This window comes from Candoia aspera, chromosome 9 (genome assembly GCF_035149785.1).
Source record: "Candoia aspera isolate rCanAsp1 chromosome 9, rCanAsp1.hap2, whole genome shotgun sequence".
NCBI classification, from domain to species: Eukaryota; Metazoa; Chordata; class Lepidosauria; order Squamata; family Boidae; genus Candoia; species Candoia aspera.
In genome coordinates this window covers 10,476,561-10,493,212 of record NC_086161.1, presented here as the reverse complement: position 1 = coordinate 10,493,212, position 16,652 = coordinate 10,476,561, and the positions used below count along the sequence as shown (strand labels likewise).

General features: G+C 41.7%; 2 protein-coding genes across 3 annotated transcripts in view; both read left to right on the top strand.

The window, feature by feature from the left end:
• The window catches only part of FAM118B (family with sequence similarity 118 member B), a 257,749-nt gene that overhangs the window by 59,374 nt on the left and 181,723 nt on the right, over positions 1-16,652 (top strand). The gene's annotated exons all lie outside the window — the stretch shown is intronic.
• The window catches only part of DCPS (decapping enzyme, scavenger), a 43,380-nt gene that overhangs the window by 4,678 nt on the left and 22,050 nt on the right, over positions 1-16,652 (top strand). The gene's annotated exons all lie outside the window — the stretch shown is intronic.

Below are 16,652 nucleotides of genomic sequence, written 5' to 3'. Positions count from 1 at the left end.
TCTAGGCATCAGTCTGACTTAAGGACAATCTTACTTGTTCAGAATCTAAATCATTAATGTAAATAATAAATAAGGAAACAATCAATAGAGATAAATATCTAAAGTACAAATTAACTTACCCATTTGGTTCAGACTTGCTGGGGTGAACTGAATAGACTGCAGTTGGGCCCGCACAGTGTGTTAAGCTATAAAGCATGCCACGTAGACACCGTAAGTCGGCTTTTTTATTTATAATATTTGCCATTCATTTCTCATTGTAGTTAGAATCCTAAACCATGCACGTTATGGCTTCAGCAAGCAATAGCCTCTTAGTGAAATCCATGCATCCTGTTTTGTGGTTCCTCAAAGGGTTGGATTGTGTATTTCAGCATCCTGCCTGTAATGGTTGCCTATCCTAATAGACTCAGACTCTCAAGCAGGTACTTAATGATATCTGATTTATTAAAAGAATAGTATGCAAATACAGAGAAAGCTGAGAATGAATAAAAGCGCACCAAATACAAACTAAAAACCTTCGCCTCAAACATAATCCCTCCCCTCGCCCGGCCGTAGCAAACTCCCCCCTCCCCCTGGTGCTGGTAATCGTTTTCTACTGATCCTGGGAAAGTAACCTTGAAGACATGAGATAACCCAAACACATTCCAACCCAGCAGCCAACAGATAACAGCTCCCCGAGATGGAATCCTCCGCCTGTAATGATTGCCTATCCTAACAGAGTCAGACTCACAAGCAGGTATTTAATATCTGATTTATTGTGAAAATAGTATGCAAATACAGAGAAAGCTGAGAATGAATAAAAGTGCGCCAAATACAAACTAAAAACCTTCGGCTCAAAACGTAATCCCTCCCCTCGCCCGGCCGTAGCAAACTCCCCCCCCCCCCCTGGTGCTGGTAACCGTTTTCTACTGATCCTGGGAAAGTAACCTTGAAGACATGAGATAACCCAAACACATTCCAACCCAGCAGCCAACAGATAACAGCTCCCCGAGATGGAATCCTCCGCCTGTAATGATTGCCTATCCTAACAGAGTCAGACTCACAAGCAGGTATTTAATATCTGATTTATTGTGAAAATAGTATGCAAATACAGAGAAAGCTGAGAATGAATAAAAGTGCGCCAAATACAAACTAAAAACCTTCGGCTCAAAACGTAATCCCTCCCCTCGCCCGGCCGTAGCAAACTCCCCCCCCCCCCCCCCTGGTGCTGGTAACCGTTTTCTACTGATCCTGGGAAAGTAACCTTGAAGACATGAGATAACCCAAACACATTCCAACCCAGCAGCCAACAGATAACAACTCCCCGAGATGGAATCCTCCTCCCTTCCCAGATGAAACACGTATTAGGTAAATGACATGCGAAACGTTACAATGTACCAGGAACATTGGAACGGTGAACATGACACTGCCTGTCACAGTTTGAGGAGGCCAAGTAAGTTTCCTTAGACAGTATCTTTACATGTCTATGTCCTGCACCTTAAGACATCATCGGTCGTCATGATGATATAGAACCGAAGCCAAACCTAGGACTCATTTGAAAAACTAGCCTAGGATATTAGGTGCAGAGACTGTTGCAAATGAAGCTCCAGGGTATCATTTCAAGCAGGACTCGGCACTGGTAGCTGTTTTTCCAGAGTCAGGGTTTATTGGTACTATATCGGTGCATCTGGGCATGTGCAAAATCAACCACAGAATGTCAGTCGTCGACCGCTGTCTGCAGAGGGTGATAAGCAGAGAGGTTTAAGTTCATCTGCCCAGCTTTTTACTTAGAGTAAAATAGGATGCTGTTGGCTCCCCTTAACAGGTTTTTAGTCTCATCCAGCAGAGCAGATTCTGTGTTTTTTGCCCCGATTTGGGTCTACCGTGACACAGCTGAGCTGAAAAGAATATAAAGTAATATATTTGGAGCAGTCCCCAAGTAAACTCTTGCTGTGCTTTTTTGTTTCTTTGTTGCTCTGAAGTAGAGGCATTTTTACCCAGGAAGACTGAATTATGTTTTGTATTTTGCAGAGACTAAATTAGTAGCCTCGTGTGGCGCAGAGGGGTAGGCGGCAGTTTTGCAACTGAAACTCTCCCCACGACCCGGGTTCAATCCCAGTGAAAGCTGGATTCTCGGGTAGCCGGCTCAGGTCGACTCAGCCTTCCATCCTTCCTTCCGAGGTCGGTAAAATGAGTGCCCAGCTTGCTGGGGAAGGTGACGACCGGGGAAGGCAATGGCAAACCACCCTGCTACAGTCTGCCAAGAAAACGTCGCGAAAGCGGCGTCCCCCAAAGGGTCAGGCATGACTCGGTGCTTGCACAGGGGAACTTCCACCTTCCAAATTAGTAGTACTGAACAGAACCATTGACCCATGACTTGATTGCTGCCTTCTTTTTTCATTGCACCACCATAACCATCAGTCCTGGGGGAGCAGAAGGACCCAAAGCACATAATTACTTTTCCATTCTGTAGCCTCCCCCCAGTGGAGACTCCCCCCTCACCTGCTGCTAAAAGAAGAGGAAGGAGATAGCATGGAGTGTTTAGTCTGTGTCTTTGTATATGTGTACTGTAAATGGATACACTTTTAAATTAAGAGGGGATGAGGAGAATGGATGATGAATGTGACACATTCTTGAAGGTGTCTTGTGTGTGAATGGAGGACAGGTGGATATACAGATAGTCCTCACTTAACGACCACAATAGGGACCAGAATTTTGGTTGCTGAGCGGTGTGGTCGTTAAGTGAGGCACCACGTGACTGGAACCGATTTTATGACCATTTTTGCGGCAGTCGTAAAGCAAATCATGATGGTCGTAAAGCAAATCAGTTGTTTCCAATGGGTTTTTTGGGTTGGAAGCTGGCTGGGAAGGTAGCAAATTGTGATCACATGACCGCAGGATGCTGCAAATGGTCGTAAATGCAAGCCAGTTGCCAAGTGCCCAAATCACGATCATGTGACCATGGGGGTGGTGTGACAGTTGTAACTTTGAGGACGGGTCGTAAGTAACTTTTTTAGCCCCGTCATATCTCCGAACCATCATTAAACGAACGGTTGTTAAGCGAGGACTACCTCTAAGTAGTTTAAAAAGGGAACGGTGGATATATGGGCTGTAGATGGGTATGACAGAGAGGGAATGGGGATTCAAACCTTGTGTGGATTTCCTATACTCATCCTAACCCCACCTCCTCCCAAACCTTGAACAACCCCAGAGTTACTTCTAGTATCTGAAGACGAGACACAATAATATCTGGAACATTTTCTTTTGTGAATTTCCCATGGGTCAGACTAACAGGGAACAACATGCTTTGCAGGACTAACCCAGGCCTTAAGCATAAAAGCGCCTTCTGTGTATGTTCAGTGAAGCATCTTTGAGTAGCAGAGGGCTTCGCTGCTGCTTCCTTGTTACTCTTTCCGAACTGCTAAACGGTTTAATGGGTCATGGTGTAAAGAAATAAATGGTTGCTCTGAACAGTGTTCTGATGTTTCAGGGAGATTTGAGTTATGGCATCTCTTACGCAGGAGCCATATGCTGCTGCCAGTGCTTTGCATATCTGAAGCCACAGGTTCGGTTTCTGCATCCAATTAAAAGGCTTTTGCATGGCCAAGCCTTTTTTGGGGGTGAGGGGATTATCGCAGAGAAGACCTGCTGCCAGTTGGAAGACAGCCATATGCAGTCCTGAGTTGATGGACAGTTTGCTGCATTTTCTTTGAAATATTCTATTCTGAAATGCTCTAAAATAGAGGAACGAAAGCCAGGAGGCCGAGGGGGTTTGAAGTCTTCGTACCTGTTGGCTGCACTGTCTTTAATCACATTAAAGTTAATAAAGAAATTAACTTCATCAGAATCATAAGGAAGAATAATCAATCCTCCTCTTTTCTATATGTCTTCCCTTCAGCAGAACAGTTCAAAGAAGGAAGTCAAGTATTGGTTCACAGTAAACTTTAGACCAGTGTTTTCAACTGTGGCAACTTTAAGACGTGTGGACTTCAACTCCCGGAATTCTCCAGCCAGCCGTGCTAGCTCGGGAATTCTGGGAGTTGAAGTCCACACCTCTTAAAGTTGCCAAGGTTGAAAAACACTGCTTTAGACTAATAAAACTATAGAGGTGATAGACTTGTCGGTCCAAACCGAGGTAAAAAGAAAATGGGGCTCCAACAATGAATGGGTAAAAGCACCCTTGGGCGGGATCTTCCATATTTGCATTGGTCGTGTTATCTATCATCATCCAAGAACTGGGACTAAACCAGTAAAAAAGCAGTTTAAAACAGAGGAAAGGTTCAAATCCTCATTCTACAAGGAGGCTCTTGGTGACTGCATTCACGCATCACGCTAAGCCACAGCTAGAGCAACTGAATCAGGAGTGAACAAAATTTTAAAAACTGCAGCAGTGAATCTTCTTGCTTTAAGTACGTTGAAAAGGGGGGGGGGAAGCATCTATCCAGGCTACCAAGCCCCTGAGATATTTGAAACTTCACGCTAATTTCCTTTTGACAGCATTTAAGAGCTACAGGTTTGAGCATCCCGCTCCACACTCTCCATTTTACCTCTGCTTTGCCAGCATCCCTCAGAGGCATGTCTGAAACACTTACTTACTTTATTGTCTAGTTAATGTTCCTTTCAAGATTTGCCTCCTCTGAGCTTATATAAGCTAATGTGTATAACTAAGCCATTATAAGGCTATTAAGCATTACTTTAATTTTTAATAGCTTGCGTGTCTCTGCATGCGTGTGTGTGTGTGTGTGTCAGATGCTTTTTATTTCAGTTACCTGTGGTGCAGGTGGTGGGCATTGCTGCTGCTGCTGCTGCTGCAAATTGATGGTCTTGCTATATTAACATTGAATGCAATTTTTCTTCTACCTTCTTCTCAAATTAAAGCAAAATTGGTCTTTGGGGTTGGGGTTTTTTTTTATTGGCTGGTTGGTATGGGGGACTTGGATTTGTGTCCTCCACTTGTTTTTCCCTTTGCATCCTGGACATAAACTGTTTCAAACTTCTACCATCAGGACGGCGCTACAGAGTACCGTATGTCAAAACATCTAGACATCGAAACAGTTTTTTCCCTCGTGCGATTGCTCTGTTGAACTCCTAATTAATGTAGCATTAATATAATGATTGACAAAGTATGGTAAGACATGACTGCTAAGATGTGACCGGTAATGCTCTGTTAGATGTGAACATATGTTGGACAACAGATGCAGTGCACTGTCCCTTAATTCTCCCTTTAAATATGAGTGTGTGTTAGTTAATAGCTGTAGTATTATTTCCTTCAATTTTTCTTTCTTTCTTGATTGTATAGTTTTAGTAAATAACATTATTACTTTACTATTGTTTATTTTTGACGTTATGCAAATATATTGAGAGCTCTTCCACCGAAGTCAAATTCCTTGTAGGAACGCTTGGCCAATAAAGTCTCCTATCATATTCTATTTTCATGGCCTTGAAAGCAGCTCAGAATTCCTCCTTACCGCACATCTGTAACATACAGATATTAGCGTGTGACATACTAATCCTTGCAGAAGCCCTTTCCACAGCCCTCATTCCCCTGCTTCATAAATAATATCCAAGGAGAGAGAAAATGCAGAAATGCTGGCGTGTTTGCCCCAAACACACCTAGTTAGCATTTTGTGTAATATTTAAAGGAGCATCCTGTTAATCCCTGTGCTGTCTACTTGTTTCAATTCAACGTTTGGCCTAAGTAGACAAGTGCAGTGAGGCCCAATTTGTCCCCTTTTCTCACGCCTCTTTTGCTCCCATAAAAGATGACACCAAGTTACTTCCATAATGTGTGATCCACAATCCTGGGCAGTTCTAAATATTACAGTCAAATGGATAGAACTCTGTGGGAAAACTTGTATTAAGTGGTTTGGCAGAGTAGCAGAGCTCCACTCAGTGAGTTTTGCTGATTTGCATACCCACTGACTGCATTATGGAATCACAGTACAGCAGGGACAGGGAAAATTTGCAGCTGAGGCCTATTTATGTATTTGGTTCTTGGGGGCTGCTAGGAATATCACTGGAGAAGCTGGAACTTTGGCCCCCTGTTAATATGTTTTGAATGGTTGCGTTTTGCCCAGTGTGGTCTTGACAACATAACTTTTTACTCTCATTTCTATTGCATTTTAAAAACGAAGATAAAATAAAATACACTGCTGCTGAAATTTGAAGGTTTGCTGTGAATGTTGACAAGGTACTCCTGAGGCTTTGGGGGTGGCCAGAAAAAGTCTGGGTGTTCTGAATTGCTCCACAAAAGTGATTTTGGTAGCTTTCTTCAAGCGAGCAACGCTTCCTCAATTCTTCCAGAGTAAGTCACGTCTTTTAGGAATTATGTAAGGTTATATAAGGTCTCAGTTTGGCCTAGTGGTGAAGGCACCAGGCTAGAAACTGGGAGACTGAGTTCTAGTCCTGCCTTAGGCACAAAGCCAGCTGAGTGACCTTGGCCAGTCCCTTTCTCTCAGCCCTAGGAAGGAGGCAATGGCAAACCACTTCTGAAATCTTGCCAAGAATACTGCAGGGACTTGAACAAGCAGTCTCCAAGAATCGGACACGATTGAACGGCAGAAAAAAAAGGAAGTCTACTATGCTGTAAAAGAAATAGGAACCGGTGAGCTGTTAGTATAGAGTATATATAGAGTATATATAGAGTTAGTATATAGAGCCAGTTTGGTCTAGTGGTTAAGGTAATGGACTAGAAACCAGGAGACCGAGAGTTCCAGTCCCGCCTTAGGCATGAAAGCCGGCTGGGTGACCTTGGGCTGGTCCCTCTCTCTCAGCCCAGCTCACCTCACAGAGTTGCTGTTGTGGGGAAAAGAGGAGGAGGAAGGAATATTAGGGATGTTCACCACCTTGAGTTATTTATAAAAATAATAAAGGCGGAATAGAAAATAAATAAATAAAGTTAGTATATGGATAATTCTTTGTTAGTGCTGCTAACATGGCTGTCCTTGTGGCATTCCAATTTGTCCTAATATTTGATTGTGCAAAGGTCTTCTGAACAGATTGGGTGGCTCTACATATAGAGCCATGTGCCTATTGTTGTATGACTGGCCTCAGCAATGGAATAAGGACTAGACAGCCACCCACAGAAGTGCCAGTGTCTGATCTGCCAGCTGTACTTTGTGTATTAGTTGTGGGCGAGTTCCTGCCATTGGCAGGTGTCCTTGGTACCTGATTCCAATGCTGTTGCTCTGACACAGCTGTTTGAGCTGAAAAGCCTTTCTTTTTATGTTTTTTCTTTCTTTCTTCCTTTCCTTGAAAAAAACAAAACAAAAACAGAAAATGGGATGGCCTGTTATCTCTGGCTTTTGACACTAAAAACCTCTTGTTAAAATTTCAGGCAGGGCAGTTTGTAGGCATTGTAAATAATGAACTATACTCAGATAAGTCTCTGCTGAGCTTCTAGCCAGTTTGAAAAGAATGGGGCTTGTTCTAAAGAAATCACATTCTTTAGGGGGAAAAAAATGAAAGAGAAGAGTTCACTTGCCAGAAGAGGAAGAGTCTTTGAGATGCCAGTTGTTCAATTCTTGGTAGAGCCTCCAAAGTTGCAATTGCTTCCTCTCCACTTACTGCTTGCAGGTGCTTCCTTTTGATTCTCCCCAAACTATTTATAGGTTTTTCTTAGCTTTGGATATCAATGTCATTTAATCCCCCTCTATGCAATGGGAGAATAAAGGGGGAAAGATTTTTTGAAGCCTGGTAAATGTCTACAGAGCCAGTCTCTCAGCACTTCCAGATGATTTGCCCGATGATGGCCTTTTCCAAAGTGATTTATTCATTCATTCCTTCATTCAATTTGTATAGCTGCCCATCTCAGACCAGTGATTCTGGGACTAAGCGGTTAGACAGTGATGACCCTGGAGCCAAGCCTGGGAATTGGCAGTTCTGTGTGCAACTGCCCCAGGTAGTAGATAATGGGACAGTGGGACTTTGAGCAGCTTATTGGGGAGTGAAATACCCTCTGGCTCTGCCCCCACCCCCTACCCCCCACCCCCCAGCTAGCCATTGGATCTCTCTTAGGCAGGAAATCTCAACAGTCTTCTTATTTATGTATTTTTCAGCTCTGATTCTGGGTCTCAGTTCTGCTTATGGCAGCACACTCCCATAAAGAATAATTGCTGCCACTTCACAAATTCAACAAGCTAGAATAGGCCAAGCGTCCCTTTCTGACTTTGGTAAAACTTTCCAGGCCAATTTTGCTTACTAGCCTGAGCAAGAGAGATGCTCAAAAGATAACTCTGTTTGCTTTCTCCTGGCTTCCCTCCATCCCTTTATTTAACTTGCCTATAAATTATTGTTTTACTAGAGAAACAGTCCAATAAATAGTACCATTAGTTTAAAAGCTGCGCAGTGTTAATACTTACTTTAAAATCCAGTATTGGTTTTGCACACGGTCAGTAGGTTCAGATCAATACATACGAATCTGTGGAGGCAAGTATCCTCATTCTTTCAACCCATTTGGAAAATTGGTATAAATTAAGTTCCCTGAAACTGACAACCAGGAACTGTTGCTTCCCTGAAGGGGTTTCTTGCTGCACTTGAATAGCCTCCGATAGCATTCATATTTGGGAGGAAATATGGGACAGATTTGGAAGCTCCAAATGTTGCTGGAATCCAGGCTGGAGGCCTGTAGCTTTCCTGATTATTTGGAGAGCAAAATCTACTGCCAGTTGCAGACTGATGTACACCCAAACACTTCGGCGCTTTATGATCCATTTGTAAACATCAGTTCCATTAAGAAGAATGGTTCTTCATAATATTTAAATTGTGATAGCCCATTTGTTTTGGCTAACATCTGGTTTCATTCAGGAAGCTTTCCTTGTTATGGCAGCTTGGCCTATCTATCTATCTATCTATCTATCTATCTATCTATCTATCTATCTATCTATCTATCTATCTATGTATGTATGTATGTATGTATGTATGTATGTATGTATGTATGTGCTAGATGTAATTTCCAGCAAGAGGTAATGTTAATTCAGGTTAGTTGCAGAACACAATGGCATTATCCAGGAGGAATTCTGGGTGGTTAATGCTCTGCAAAGATCAGGCACAGGTGTGTGTTAGAACCCCATTACAATGGGATTATGTAAGCAGCTGTTCAATTTTAACATGCAGTTGTGCATTTAAAAGATCTTGGCATGGGGTAAAGCCAAAACCTTTTGAAGCAGCACCTAAAAATTAACACACCAGCCTGCCTGATCTGGTTCTTTCATACCTATACCCAATAAACAATGAAAAATAGTATGGCCAGCAGATTTAATCAGTCTGGTTCAGTCTCTGGGGTAATAACTCCAAATCTGTGGACCATGAGAAAATTGTTAGCATGCTGCTACAAATAAATTGAGCAATCAAAGTCTCTTGCAATCCCATATCCCTAGAGAGGGTGGTCCACTGCATCACACTTCATTCACTGTTCTGGCCTTACTACATTCCAGTCAGTCTCCAGTGGTAGGGAAGAGGACTTCTCCTGCATCTCCATGTAGGGTGGGATTGGTCCCACCCACAGTAATGATGTAGCAGAATGGTTCACTCTCTGAGCAGCTCTCCACTTCTATCTTTGTACAAGTCAGCTTGCCATTCATTCATTCATTCATTCATTCATTTTGTTTGGCTGCCCATCTCAACAAATGACTCCGGACAGCGAACAATATTCAAATAAACACAATTCCAACCACAAGTACCAAAATTCAAATACACGGCAGCCGAGTTCTTCTAGTTTTGCCAATCAGAAGTCATGTCCAGAACTCAGTATGGGCTTAAGGGCAATATGAAGGGGTTGTCTTAGATGTAGACCGTTCTTGCCCTTTCGTTTATGATAAAACTAAGATGGAAGGAATGTTCCTTGAGTTTTAATTCAGAAAATAAGTCTGCCTCCAGTAAAATTATGAGTAGCTCTACTTTAAGCCATGTATGGGGTAGTGAGTGTAAGAAGGTGGTAGTCTTGGAGATTTTGGTACAATTCAACCATTTTTGGTGGGTTGCCAAAGCAATGCTTTTGGCAGTAGATTCTGAAATACTAAGAGTTGGCCGCCATCGCCAGCTGGAAAGATCAGACGTGGTACGACAAGCCTTTTTGGAACTTCAGACATTATCTTTGGCTGGGTGTTGGGTAGGAACAGTTACCTAAGTCGTATGTCAGATGCTTTCAACAAAGGCCCAATCTTCCCTTAAGCTGTTATCCAGCTCATTTCCTTTCTTCACCAACTGTTGCTGTTTTTCTTTCCCCTTCCCTGTTGCCACCCCTGCCAAAGAAACCTCTATTATTCAGTATGATTCAGGGCCCTCCAGCTAGAATTACAGTTTGCAACAAGTAGATCCACCATTTTTATAATGTGCCAAGAGGATTTATGGTGGCAATGGTAAGCAAGAGCAGGATGCAGGATAGAACCACATGGTATTTGCTCTCACACATCTCCAAAACTGTGTAGGGGACACCCAAGACTGCATTTTTACCTTCAGAGGAAGATGTTTGGATCACCCAAACATCAGGATGTCATGTTCTTTGTCTAATAAGCCAAATTGTTGTAATCAGGGCTATTTGTACTAAGTACAGTTTGAAAGCTTTGCTAACTTTCTCTAGGCTAAATGTAATTCTGCAACTTCACCTGCTCATTTCCGTGATCTATGCATGTTTTGCAAATTAAGGAAATGGGCCTGTTTTTTCTTCTATTTTGCATAATTAATCCTGCTTCTGATAATCACATGTGGACATCAAGAGCTATAGTGAACTGTGTAGATTCTATCCACTCACCCAACTTTATTTTTATTTCTGAAAGTTTTCCCAAGAATCTTCACATAAGGTTTACCTAAGGATTGAATGTTTGTTTTAAAATTAACTAATCGTTCAGGAAATGTTCTAAGGTATGAAATTCCAGTGACAGTATAGAGTAGTCACTCATGCAAATCTTATTTATACTGCTTAAAAGCTAACATTTGCAGTTTAGCCCTAGACATGTACATGCAAATGCCTTTGCCTTCTATTTGCCATCAGCTGCTGTACAGCTGCAGCTTGTTCTCCATTTACATTATCACAGACGTAAAGTTTATATGAGACGTATTTCTGTAAGCTCAGAGAAACATAATGCTGTATTACTGTAATGGTTGCCTATCCCAAACACTCAGACTCACAAGAGGTTGCTAAATGAAATCTGATTTATTAGGGAAACTAAGGCAAATACAGAGAAAGCTGAGAATGACAGAAAGCGCGCCAAATACAAACTAAAAACCCTCGGCTGCAAACGTAATCCCTCCCCCCTACCAGCCAAAGCCATCACCCCCCTCCCAGATGCTGGTAACCGTCTTCCACCCAGCCTGGGAAAGCAACCTTGAATACATGAGATAACCCAAATACATTCCAAGCCAGCAGCCAACAGATAAGAACTCACAGAACAGGAATTGTCCTCCCTGCGGAGATCAAACACGGATCAAGCTAATGACATGCGAAACGTTACGATGTACCAAGCACATTGAAACGGTGAACATGACAATTACTGACCATTGTTATTAGCACTTTCAATTTAACGTCAGGTTAGCACGTGTACGGATTTAGCCTTCCTTGGCCTTCCCTGCCAGCCATCTGGTCTCCCTCTGTAATTTCCAAAAAATGCAGGCAGGAGTATTGCCTGCAGGTCTGAAAACCGGCACTTAGCAAAACTAAATCACTTTGTGAGTTCCCTTCTCTATGCAGAAGATTGCAAATGATTTTGAGGAAGGAAGATGAATTAAGCTATTTTGTGTGCCTTCTGGGTAGAAGGGTAAGATATCATATAATTAGCAGCAACCACAACACATTGATCATTCTAGGCTGCTTGTCATTAAACCTATTTTCTCAATTTAGGAGGATAGAACCCTGTATCTTATCACCGTGCCCTCACCACCCCCACCTTCAGGCTGAAAATATATGTAAGCCAGGATAGACAAACTGGTCTCCCCAGATATGTGGGACTCCAACTGCCATCATGCCCAGCTAATATGGCCACTGGCTGGCATGATGGCAGTTGTAACTCCACACAGCTGGAAGTGAATTGGGAGAGAAGAGCTAGATAAAAGGTTTGTGGATGTTTTGTCCAAAGCTTTACTCAGCCATGAAATTCATTGGATAATCCTGTGTCTATTCCTATTTCCTTGTCTGATTTTCTTCACAGGTTGATTCTGATGAATGCTAATGTGTTGAGGGTGTCAGTGATGGCACGTTTCCTTTCCATGTAGGCAAAATGAGCTCTGCACTATTCCAGAATCAACGTAGGTTCCATATTTTTTGTCATGCAGAAAATTGGGATGGAACTCTATATTCAGTTGTCGCGATGAATGATCTGTTCCTAACTTTAGATGTACTTAATGGATTTAAGCTGTCAAACAGTCAGAATGGCTCAAGTCTGTTTTGTTAGCCTCATGGAATCCCATCCACCTACAATCATTATCCTAACAAAATCCCTGACTGCAGACTTGGAGTATAAATTAGGCATCATTTGAAAACTCAACATATCTCCAGACTTGTTTCCTGAATGCCCGGTCATGGAGAACCAGGTTGCCTAGCTATTTTTCTTAAACATTCAAGCTCTCTAGAAATATATAAGCGGTAATTCAAACATGGTGATACATGGTGATTTCTTTTAAATAGTGTTTTTTTTTTTAATCTATTGCCATATGAAGACAGTCTTCCTGGTACCTACCTGATATGTTGGGCTTCAGGTTTCATAATCTTAGCCAGGAAATACCAGTGTGCCAAAAGTCTTGGCCATGATTAGTGAAGTCTGTCTTTTCTGTAACTGGTCTGTTGTGGTTTGGTTTGGCTGACTGTGTGGCTCACAAGCGACATTCCTGTCTGAACACAGGCCCTGTTAAAACATCTTCCCTTTCTCCCTTGCCTTCTACTCACTGAGTCATGCTTGTAAACTAGTGATCTTGGGGCATTTTGGGGTTGCTGATGATAACTCTTAGAAAAACCACAGTCAAATAAACAAATCTGCCTGCCTTTTGCTGCATGTGATACTCCCATACCGTTGGGCACAATTCTTGTTCCAGCTCACTCCCTGATATACATCAAGCAACCTGGATCTGTAACCTCTACTGCCCAGAAATGGCAGTCTCTTTACTGCCAATTTCCCTTTGGGAAATAAACAATTGAGGAAGGGAGTTATAGAAGCAAGCTCACCCTAGCAGCTATTGGGGTAGGTATCTATCTACATGAGGCCTATCTGCCTCTCCAGTGTACAGGTAGTCCTCGTTTAGCAACTGCCTCATTTAGTGACTGTTTGCAATTACACTGGTGTCAGCTGCCTTGCGAGGTAGTGCTTGCTGAGCATGTCATGTGAACATGGCTAGTGAAACTTGCTAAATGTGTGGGAGAGGAGTGAGTGGATGGATTGGGAAGACACACTGGGAAACCATCTTGCTTTTCTTCTGTCCTCTAACCACTCTCGCTCCTTAAAGCAAGAGCAGAGACTTTTCCAGGATGTGGGACACTTATTTCTGTCCTCCTAATTTTTCTAATGGTTGTAATGATTCTTCCCCACTGATCCCATCTTGGACTTTGCATATTTAGCAAGAACTGTTCTGCAGTTAGCAAGAGTCCACTCTTGTCTTTCACTCTGACTTCATCTAAAAGGATCTTTGACTAAAGTCTGGGGGACTCTCTTCTTTGCTCATATGGATGGTGGGAACTGGACCAGACTGTCTCTGTGGTTTATGGTATTTTATTCTACCCGAGCTTTCCTGTGAATTTCATTAAACTGGGTGTTGGCACAGTATTAAAAAGCATTGCCTTTTCAGGCTAACTTAGAGCTGGGGTGGGTGGTAACCATGAAATTCTGGTTTTGATACAAATTATTATTTATGTTGACAAGCCGTTATGGACATACTTCTACATGTTGTTATTACATTGGACTCCTCCAGATTTTTTTTTTTTTTCATGTTTAGTTCCAAATTTTTCCTGGTCTTGGTTATGTTGTCCAAGGAGACAAGGGGAAGACGGATAACAAACTTTATATAGGGTTTAGAGCAGCCTTTTTCAACCTAATCTCCTCACAATGTGTCGGGGTACAACTGACATTATCCCCAACACATCCAAAGACCTTCACTGTCTTGCAATCTCACGCCTGACACATCTTTTGTGTGGTGCCACCTAAGTAAACTGCAGGGCAGGTATAGAGAGAAAGGAAGATGATCTTGATGGAGATATGCAAGCTCTGTTGTCAAGGCGACAAGGGGTAAAACTTTTTTTTTTAAGTCCCGAACATCCAGATAAATGTTTGGAAGTGGCTCGAGAAGGTGTGTCCCAGATTCACTGGAGAATAAGAAGGGGACGAGGTACAGCATGATTGGACTTACAAGGTTCTGTTATAGCCAATCTCAATAAAAGTAGTTTTAGCCTTCCTGTGGAGTTGATTTCCTGGTCTGGTCTACTTAGTGGGTCTCATATCAGGTGAGCAAAAATGTGGTTAGAAAATAATAAGATGTTGATCAGACGTAGAGTTCATCTCTTGCATTCCCTCTTCCCTTAAAGCAGGAATGCAAGAGATGAACTCTACATCTGATCATCATCTCAGAGGGATACCTGCAACAATTATGTCCATTTGTGTCCCAGTTGCAAAATAGCGGTGAATATGAATTAACAGGTAAGCTCAATACTTGGAAAAAAATCACTGTTTTATTTTTATTGCTTTAATATGCAGAAAGAGGGGGGGGGACTAGAAAGATTTTTAAAAATCCACTAGCCAGCAAAGCAAAAACACAATTCGTATTTTAAAAAACTCAACTCTTAAGCACAGCCTTGCATCAGGACTGTATAAAATAATATTGATCAGTCTTCCCACTATGTTGATAGGGAGCTAGTTTATAAGTAGAGAATAAACATATGTCATCAGTCCAGGATTGTGAGTCTGGAGTGGCATCATCTTTCTGTCCTAACTCGATAATCTTCTTTGCTATACCATATGCTCGATAAATCTGAAATTCTCCTCCTATTGATCAGTTCCAAGTTTCTTTTATATAATTCACATCACATTGACTTCTCTGAACATTACAATAGTGGGAGAAGCCCATATCATATATGGATGTGTTCCTTCATCATTTTACTCTCCCAGCATAACATTTTCTGAACATTCTTGAGGTGTCGAATAAACATTAAAAAAAATCTTGTGTTAAATTACTCTCATCTTAAAATCGTAAGAAACATGCTCAAATGTTCTTTAAAATCTTAATCATTGATTTGCTAATATGAGATAATCCCAGTCTTTATTCTTAAATTCATGCAAATAATATTAATATGCCTTAGTAATACTCCTTAATGGTGTAAAGTATTTTAAAAAGTACTGGAGATGTGGAATCATCAAAAACACCTTTCAGTGCATATAACAATTCAGAAGTTTTAGATAACGCTAATGCACCTGGACTAAATTGTGAAATCAAAAGGTGCTTTAATTGAATGTTTTAATTGAATTCTTTAGTTTTAGACAATATACATTTCTTTGACCATACTGTGAATTGTTTGAGAGTGTGGTTGGCAATAAACTCATCCAAAATATTAATAGTCCTGTAACCCATGAATTTAATAAAAAAAAACCCTGCAATTTTAAACTGGGATTATCTCAGCGTGTAAGTTTTATAAGAGTCAAAAGCTGTTTAGAAATGTTCCATTTCTTTTTCCTTTCCAGAATGAATAGACACGTTCCAGGGTCTATTTTAAAAATGAATCAGAGGACTTGTTGTTTATATATAGTTTTATAGCTTCCCCCTGGGTCTTGTAGCACAAATGTAATCTCCAGGCTGCTGTTTTCTCAATTGGAGTCCCCATCAATTGTGGACAATAATGGATCATCAGCTTTAAAGAGCTTAAAATGATTTCCTTTGCACTCTCTTCCGGTTTCCTTGTTGGATTAATGTTTTAGGTTGCTTATTATTCTTGAGGTCAGAACAATCAGGCTCCAAGGGAAAAAGCCTACATCCCCTGTCCATGGATGGTACATGCCAAGAATGTTAATCTTAAATTTAATAGAACCTACTGTAAACTCACTGCAAATATTCTCCATGTTCTGGGGACCTCCACTGATTTGCAGTAGCGGCTGTTCCTTTGATTCCCGCGTGGTTACCTTCATCTTGCCGAACTCCAGTGAAGGGCCTTGTGCTTTTGGTAACAAATTACTCCAGAGTGGCAATGAACAGGACCACAGGCGTGTCATGAGCATGTGCACAAGTGAGGCACTCAGAATCACTCAGAATCATTGGGCGTGTTCTGTGTGTGCCTGTATATTCAAAATAAATTGCATTTCAAAATAAATTCTTTTATATTCTTAGTATGGCAGATGCACATCTTGAACTGCATTGCCGAATGTAGGGGAAAATGCTGGAGAAGCGTAAAGAAAAGGGTTTGCTGCTGAGAAGGTTTCTGGTATCAGTTGGCATCTCTTCCCTTCTTCCTGAAATAGGGGTGGCTTCTGAGCCCACGTCTTTGAGGAGTCAAATGCACCACCTTACCGTGTAACTCGATTCCAAAGGGTTAATGGCTTATGTCCTTGCAAAGATGAATGGTGTCCTGAACTTTAGCCGATTATTATCTGGGGGGGGATGATGAGTTGTACTTGATCTACAGGAAAATAATTTGATGCAAGTTCTGATAGCACAGGAACCTAGACTCGGTAGCAATCAGTTGGCTTATATTTGTACGTACATTCCATTAT